The sequence below is a fragment of the Talpa occidentalis genome, unplaced genomic scaffold (assembly GCF_014898055.3).
Source record: "Talpa occidentalis isolate TD23 unplaced genomic scaffold, MPIMG_talOcc4v2.1 talOcc4.15, whole genome shotgun sequence".
Classification (NCBI taxonomy): domain Eukaryota; kingdom Metazoa; phylum Chordata; class Mammalia; order Eulipotyphla; family Talpidae; genus Talpa; species Talpa occidentalis.
Genome location: NW_023601543.1, coordinates 38,452,130 through 38,461,492, shown reverse-complemented (window position 1 = coordinate 38,461,492; position 9,363 = coordinate 38,452,130).

Genomic DNA, 9,363 nt, shown 5'->3' with positions numbered 1-9,363 from the left:
TCTGCTGCGCCATGTGTGTTGCTCCCTGGCTGGCCGGGAATTGAACTCATAGTGCAGTGGCTGTGGTTAGCTTCATAGATTGTGTCTTAACCCTTGCACCACCAGGGAGGCCCCATGGATGGCATTTTTTATCCTTAACTATTTTTATCACATCATTTCATTCTCTCCTGCCCATCATGTTTCCTCACAGAAGTCAGATGTAAGCCTGATTGGGGTTCCTTTATAAGCCATCTACTACTTCCCCCAGCCAGCTTCAATCTTCATTCTTTGTCTTGATCTCCTGGAAGTTTCAGGTGTGTTTTGGTGTAAGTCTCATTAACTATATAGGTAGCCAGGTGATCTCTTCGTGGACTTGAATAAGTAGTTCCTTCTTCAGGTTTGAAAAGTTTTCTTCTATTATTTAAAAAAAATATGTTCTCTGTTCCCGTCTCTCTCTTCCCCTTCTGGGATACCCATTATATTTATCTGCTTTTCCTCTTTTTTTTAAAAAAAAGATTTTATTTATTTTTATGTAGAAGAACTGGAGTATAGGCCAGAGGTGCAGGGGTGAGAAGATTCACCAGAGACAGAATGGGGAGCAGAACAGGTGGATTGACTGAAATACATTGCTGAGGGGAGCAGCGGGCAAGACAGGAGAGTTCTCTTGTGCCATGTGGATCAGCTCCCTGGCCAGGGATTGAACTCATGCTGCAGTGTCTGCAGATAGCTTGATAGTGCTGAGACTTTAGCCTCCTGTGCCACTAGAGGAGGCTCTAATTTTCCTCTTGTAGTGGGTAATTCTTGATGTGTTTCTTCATTTCTTCTTGCATTTCTCTTTCTTGTTTTTTTTTTTTTTTTTAATAGAGGCATGTTTTATTTATTTATTTGTTTGTTTATACTACTGCACTGGGTAGAGTCAGAAGCACGGGAGGGTGAGAGAATTCACCAGAGCCAGAGCGGGGAGCAGAGAAGGCAGAAGGACCCAAGTACACTGCTGAGGGGAGCAGTGGGCAGCAGGAGAGGTCTGCGCGCCATGTGGGACCCTCCTCTGGTGGCCGGGGAGCAGCCGGGGATCGAACCAGCACCACAGAGGCCGTGGGCAGGTTCGCAACCCAGTGCTTAACCGCTGCACCACCGGGGAGGCCCTCTCTTTCTTGTTGAACATGGATTCTTTTGGGCTTATCATCTTTGAAGTCATGGATCCAATCTTGCATCTCATGTATTCTACTTCCATTGCTTTTTTTCAGAGTTTTATCACCTTTAATGATCTTTTGATATCCTATAACTTCATTATTTTCTTTATTTAAAACTTCAATTTCAATATCCATTAAAATATTTTAAGGACATTCATTTACTTTTCTGCATTTTCTTATATTGTCTGATCAGTTTTATTGTCTTTCTTTTCTTTGAATTTCCTTATTATGGAAATCATGGAAATTTTGAATTCAGTATCCACTAGGAAAAAAAGAGCTTCCATGTCTTTGTGGTTGGTTTCTTTATATTTGTCTCTCTCTGTAGTGAAATATTCTCCTGAAGACTCAAGGTGACATGTGTTGTATTTTCTGTTACCCGTTACTAGCTTTCTTGATTGTTATGTGTTTAAATGTCCTAAAGGTGCAGATCTTCCACTTTTCCAGTTGAGGTTAGTGTATGTCAGGGAGAATTAACATGTAACTGTTTCCTCTGAAGGTAGTAGAGGGACCTGGAGTTTTCTAGTCACCAGTAAAAGGGCTGTGCATAGGCAGATTGTGTCTGGAGTACCATTGATAGCCTTCCTTTCTGGATTTCCAGATTCACACCTCTGCAATCTGAAGAATAGTCCATTAGTGCTGCCTCCTTGAGCCCCTGAGCTTTCAGCACCTCTCCACAGTATTTATTCCATTCTGACGTTTGAATGGCAGGCTACTTTTGTGTGTTGTCCCGGATCCCTTCCTAACTGGCAAACCCCTGCTCTTTCACACATATATCCCCACGATTGGGCCCATATCCAGCAACTCACCTTTCCTTGTGACCACTTGTAGGGTAAGGTAAAAAATCAGGCTTTTCTGCCCTCCCGCCATCAGGGTAGATGAGGGAACCCTGTGGTCCTGAATGCATGCCTGATGGCGGGCACCTGAAGTGGGTACACCTGTGCTAAGACTGTGCTTTTAAGGGCAGCGTCACAGGGACGCCAGAAGCCGAGAAAGCAGCAGCAGAAGCCGAAAAAGAAGCTGAGAAAGAAGCCCATGAGAAGCCGAAAGAGAAGAAGCCCGAAGCAGAAGCAGAGAATGCCAGAGAGCCCAGATAGAGTGAGGATTTGCTGGGGGCTGGGAGGATTGCCAGCCTCCCGGCCCCCCAGCGCCCCTGCCTGCCATATGCCTGGTGAACCCCAATAAAATACCTGCAAAAAAACACTGAGGACTCTGACTTCTCCTTTACCCGGTCTGCATGGGATCAGAAAACCTGCTCTGTGTCCTGTCCTGCCCATACACCACTCTATCATGGTATCACAGTTTTGAATAATAATTTCCACCCTGGTCACTGTGTCTAACTTTTTTGAGCCACCATTTCATGTATAGAGCCAAGTTTCCTTAGCATGTCTTCTATTGTAGATGATCAGTGTTGGCCTCCAACGTTAGGTCGGTGTGGCAGCTTAAACTTCAGGTAACAGAATCCTCTGAATCTAGTGCCTCTCAGGACCACCTCTGAGCATTACCCCAAGATAGAAGCAAGGAGCCTCCCCTGTTATCATATTTCCTTCTCAAGATCACTGGCAGTTAATTTTGACAAAGGAACCATGACCATATGTTGGAGAAAGAAATGCCTCTGTAATATACTATGTTAGAAAACATGGAAATCCTCAAGTTAAAAAAAAAGAAAGAAAATATAAAAAAGCAATTATTTCCATACTTGATGCCACACACAAAAATTACTTCAAAATTGATTAAATATTTGGATATAATAACTGAAGCCATTAAATACATAAAATGAAACACAGAAGGTACAGTATGAGACACTTAGTATAAATATGTATTTGGGGACACAACCAACGGCAAAGGGAAAAAAAGGAACATTAAACTTCATGCTAAACAGTTTTTATACCTCAATAGAATCCATCCCCAAAACATACCAGCACCCTACAAACTGGAAGAAAATATTTGCATATCACACATCTGACAAGAGGCTACTTTGAAAAACATACAAAGTACTTGTACAGTCCAACAACAGAAAAACAGACAACCCAATTAAACAATGGGCAAATGACCTAAATAACCACTTTTCTAAAGATGGGCTACAGACATGAAAAATGATTCAACAACTTATATTATAAGGGAAATGCAAATCAAAACCACAGTGAGATATAATATCACCTGTATTAATTGCCCACATCAAAAAGAATGGAAACAACAGATGCTGGTGAGGATGTAGAGAAAAAGATACTCTCATCCACTGTTAGTGAGAATGAACACAAACTGGTACAGCCTCAATGAAAATATTATGGGAATATTTTAAAATAAAAAATGGAAATTCCATTTAATCCAGCAACATACTTGCTAGGTTTTTACTCAAATAATAAGAAAACTCATATGAAATGACTTATGTGATCATATAGACATAGGAACACTTTCCACAATTGCTAGGTCATGGAACCAAACTAAGTACCCATCAACAAATGACAGGATAAAAAATTGTGGAACATATACTCAATGAAATACTACTCAGCTACTATTGAAGATGAAATAGTGCCTTTTGGGACAAAATGTATAGACCTTGGGGTGATTATGCTAAATGAAATTAGTCAAAATGTGAAAGATAGATATCAGGTGGTTTCACTTATCTGTGGAATGTAAATGGCAAAAAGAAAACATATACTGGCACAGTGAAGCAAAAACAGATCTTACATTTAATAAAATCTTAGATTTAGCTACTGGAGGGAACAGGTATGAAAGAAAATGGGATAGAGGAAGAAAAGGAATAGGGCATTGGCATGGGAGGTTTTGTTGAGAATGAGTGAAGTATTTGCACATATGGAGGAGTTAAAATATAACCTTAAAGTTATATAAACATGTAAATTACTGAAAAAAATTAAAAATGCATAATAAAATTTTTAAAATGTGGAGTTTAAGTTACGAATTTTTATTTTATAAAAGTAGAAGACAGGGCCTCCCTGGTGGTGCAAGGGGTTAAGCACCGCACTATGAAGCAATCCGCAGCCTCTGCAGCATGAGTTCGATCCCTGGCTGGCCAGGGAGGTGACCCACATGGCACAGCAGACCTCTCCTGACTCTCCCACTGCTCCCCTCAGCAGTGTGTTTCAGTCAGTCTGCCTTTTCTGTTCCCCACTCTGTCTCTGGTGAATCCTCTCACCCCCACACCTCTGGCCCGTACCCCAGCTCTTGTATGCATAAATAAATAAATCTTTAATAAAAAAATGTAGAAGACATATGAGCAAAATATCTTTTAACATTTATAAGCTCATTTATATTTCAAAGCACATCCATAGATCCACAGACAAAATAAAATATTGAGATTTAATCTTTTTATTGCTATCTATTGTTTCATTACTAAGGTCATATTGAGAAACCCTAAACATTATCTGATGACATTTACTTATTAACTAAAGACTTAACTCATTAAGAGAAATATACTTAACAATTACCCAAATATTTTTACACCTCACATACTTTATAAGCTTCAGATTATACCTAATTTTGTGCTGTTTAGGACTATGTGACTTAGATATTTCTAGGGTGTGTTGTTTATATAAAATTCCCTTGGTTGTTTTTCATTTTAGCTTATTTCTCCCTAGAATGTAGTAGCAAGTTGCTAGATTACTCATCAGGATGTACTGGTGAGTTATTTCATGTCCTTATGGCACTGAATTAGATTGCTAAAGTACAACCTTTACAATCTATCACTGTTTCAGATCTTTCAAGTGTCATTGATATCAACCTGGAAATTTCAATCACCACAGTGAGGATTGGCTTTGGAAGTTATTGATGTCTATAATATGGTAATATGTCAAGGCAACAGTGTCATTTTTGTGTGATTCCCAGTTTGTGTAAGTATTAAAGGAAATTAAATGGAAGATAAAACACTCAATAGACTTTGTGAAATCACTCAGGAGTATCAAATATTTAATGATTTTAGAGAACGTAATGTATAAAACAAAGAACAGGTGTCAAATGATAAAAATTATGTAATGAGGATTAAACAGGTTCATATAAATACAAATAATTAAAAAATCGTTGTATTTGTCGGTCTTATTTCTTAAAATATCAAGAAATATTACTTCTGTGGAGATTTAAATAGGCCATGAAAATTCTATATTTTTCTTAGTAGCTGCCTTATAGTCACATTGCTTTTTCTAACTGAAACAGTGTGGACTTCTGTTCAGACAGAATATTGTTTATTATTTTCTTCTCCCAATAGTTGAAAATACAGTTGTGAACACATACCAATATTTAATAAAGTACCATCCATAAACATAACAGCATTATAAATGTAATTAATAAATGGTCTTTTTTTATAGGTACCAGGATATTATTGACTGAACATGTTAATAATTTGGACAATGCACACTTATTTACAAACTAAAAGATCATTAAAATATAGCTCCTTTGTTTCCCTAAAATTATTAGAGTTCAGTAATTAGAAATAAGGCATATAACAGCAAAAGAGACAATAACAAAAACAAAGAGAAACCCCACCAACTGGGAGAACATTTTTGCACCCAACACTAATGATAAAGGACTGATCACAAAAATCTGCAAAGAGCTGATGAGACTCAACAACAACAAAGAAAATAATCCAGTCAAAAAATGGGCAGAAGAGCTTAAAAGAAACATCTCTGAAGAGGAAATGCAAATGGCCAACAGGCATATGAAAAAATGTTCAACATCACTTGTCATCAGGGAAATGCAAATCAAAACTACCATGAGATACCATCTTACACCAGTGAGAATGGCACATATTAAAAAAACTAGCAACAACAAATGTTGGCGAGGGTGTGGAGAAAAAGGAACTCTTCTGCACTGTTGGTGGGAGTGCAAACTGGTCCAACCACTGTGGAAAGCTGTATGGAGATTTCTGGACCTACTAAACATAGAGCTTCCATATGATCCAGCAATTCCACTCCTAGGTATTTACCCAAAGGACACAGAAACATCAATTCCAAAGAACACCTGCACCCCTATGTTTATAGCAGCACTGTTTACAATAGCTAAGCTTTGGAAACAACCCAAATGCCCAAAAATAGATGACTGGATCAAGAAGATGTGGTACATATATACCATGGAATATTACTCAGCATTCAAAAAAGATAAACACATGCAATTTGCAGCAACATGGATGGCACTGGAAGGGATCATGCTCAGCGAAATAAGCCAAAAAGAAAAAGAAAAATACCGGATGGTCTCACTCATAGCAGGAATCTAGAAAACTTAAATAAGGGACCAGGAAAATGAATAACTATAAAAAAGTGAAAATCAAAATCAACAAAAAACTATGAACCAGAGACACTTTTAGGGGGCGGGGGCGGGAGGGGAGGGATTGGGGTCAGAATGGGGGGGCTGCAATTGTATGGGGAATATAACAATAAAATTTATTAAAAAAAAAAAAAAAGAAATAAGGCATATATTGCTTCCCTTAAATAATGTGTAATTTTAAAATCAAGTAATTTAGGTTTTTCCAAGTAAGACAATGGGTTTTGTTTCAACTGGTTGTTTTGGAACCATGTATATATAGATTCCTAGCCATTCATCACAGTTGTGTTTTTGTTTTCCTAGTAAATTAAATTTTATCATCCTATAGTCAATAAAGGTAATGAAATTGCACTTAGCCTTATTCTGCCTTGGTGGGAGGCAGTAATATTTTCACTACTACCTATCAAATATTCCCCATTCTACAGTCCAAGGTGAGAGTTCCTAGGAAACAAAATAGTGATGCAAATCATTCATGTGATACAATGGATGCAGGAAAGACAGAGAACAAAACTTTTACATATTTTCTTAAGTCTTATTTCGAAGTATTTCTCACAAATGTCAGTAATGTCATTATTTATGTATTATTTATTTCCTTCAAACTGTCTCAATTTGTTATCAGTTAAAAAAAAGTCAGAAGCCCCCACTTTCCCTATGCTTCCTCCAGTCCTCATCACCATTTATTCAATTATCTATCAATCTATCATATCAGGGTCTGTGACGTTTGTCTCAACTGAAATTCTTTGTACTGTTTTCCTGGCACTTAACAGCAAAAGCAATATAAAATACTAATATTAAGTGAATATTTATCACATGCCAAGAATCGTTTTAAGTATTTTCATGCATACTATTATTACTCCATCTTACAGTTGGAGAAATTGAGGTAGAAGGATGCCAATTAACTTTCTGGTTCATAAATATATAGCCCAATAAGCTTAACAAATGCACTAAAGTACCTTCTGAGTAGCAGAAAATTATTCCTTCCTTTTGTCAGCATAAATTTGTTGACTGAGAGGAAACAAGAGTATAGGAATTCTGACAGGAAATATAAAAACTCAACAATGTTCTTATAACTGATCTTAACTTTCTGATCTCAAACTAATTAGGTGGCAAGATAGATTAGCTAGTGAGAGAGAGAGAGAGAGAGAGAGAGAAGAGAGAGAGAGAGATGGTAGAGTTCTAACTTGTCAGTTTACCATTTTCAGTATTCTTCAGTGAATCTTTTCTTTTTGATCAACATCTTCTTTTCTCTGAACACTTAGACTTCCCCCTTCCATGAATTTCTTCACATGAAGGCATTTGGTAAATGAGGTGGTGGACACTGCTTATATGACATCATGACAATGGGAGCATGTATGTAAATGAAGATTTAGCCTCCCTGATGAGGTCTTAGGTAGTGAGCAAACAACTTACTTGGCATAATCCCTGGATTATTTGCCTAAACCCACCCCCACCCTACTCCAAAGCATTTTCATTTGACACAGACACAGACATTTTTTAACATGTTTCTATGAACTTTTTTTTTTTTCTCACTAGAGATGGGAAACCAGCATGTCATGTGAAGGGATTGCTAAATGAGAAATATTGCCTCAGGTTCATTTATCTATTCTTGCCATAAATATGTAATCACGACTGCTGCCACTGTATTTTCTCAGGGAAAACATCCACGGAATAAATAATCTCTTTTCAGGTTTCTAAGTAGAGAGTGAGTCAGATACCCTGCTAAGTTCTGGAAAAGAATGGAACTCATGTATCAACGTTGTTTATCAGATCTTTAACTATATTCATTTCCTACAATTTCTTGGCCTAGAGGCATCCTTCTTTTATATATATATATATATTAAACTTTTTTTTAATTTATTTTATTTTTTTTAATAATAAATTTTATTTTTATATTCCCATACAATTGTAACCTCCCCATTCTGACCCCAGTCCCTCCCCTCCCACCCCCCACCCCCCAAAAGTGTCTCTGGTTCATAGTTTTTTGTTGATTTTGATTTTCACTTTCTTATATTTATTCATTTTCCTGGTCCCTTATTTAAATACCAGATGGTCTCACTCATAGCAGGAATCTACAGGCATCCTTCTTTTAAAAAAACCTTTTTGGCAGTCTTCGCTTTGTTCATATTCTTTAGGTATGGGTAAATTTGATACTGTCCCTTTCCCTCAAACAAAAGAGAAAATGTTGTATTTAGAGAAAATACAATTAGGGAATTATCTTAAGCTATTTCATGTGTGCGATTAGTATAAATATATAATCTCCTTTTGATTTTTTTCAGTTACAATTTTTGTAACATTATTAAAAACTTCCGTGTTTTTAAGGACTATTTTAAAATAAGTCAACTTAACTCTTTTAGTACACATGTTCATGAAACCTTATTGTTAAAATATCACTTCTCACATTTTCTGAGAAATAACATTGGAGTCTTTTTGTCTGCAAATATGTATTTTCCACAACTAGGATAATTTCCAGAGGATAGGTTGCAAGGAGTATAATTAATGGGCATTGAATTTGAATTTTCCAGAAAAATCCATCTTATTCTTAAAAACTGGATATTTACTACAAATATAAAATAAAGAAAGGCACAAACAAAAAATTAAATATCAACTATGATCAATTCTGTGCTTACTTTATATAATTTCTAACTTTCTACTATTACAGATATTATATATATAAATTAAAAAATTGCATATATTGTTATCATAATCCCTCTCTCATCTGTCATTAATATATTTGGTTAGCATACTGTAAATCTTTACACCACACACACACGAAAAGTTAAGGTTCTTGGTAAATTGATTTCTTATAAGAGTCTCTGATTATAATTTACATTGGAAATGTTCAAGAGTACTCTTTCTCACTTACCATCTCATCATTGAGTTTTCACATTAAAAAAATCTTTGTCAATTTATACATTTTTTC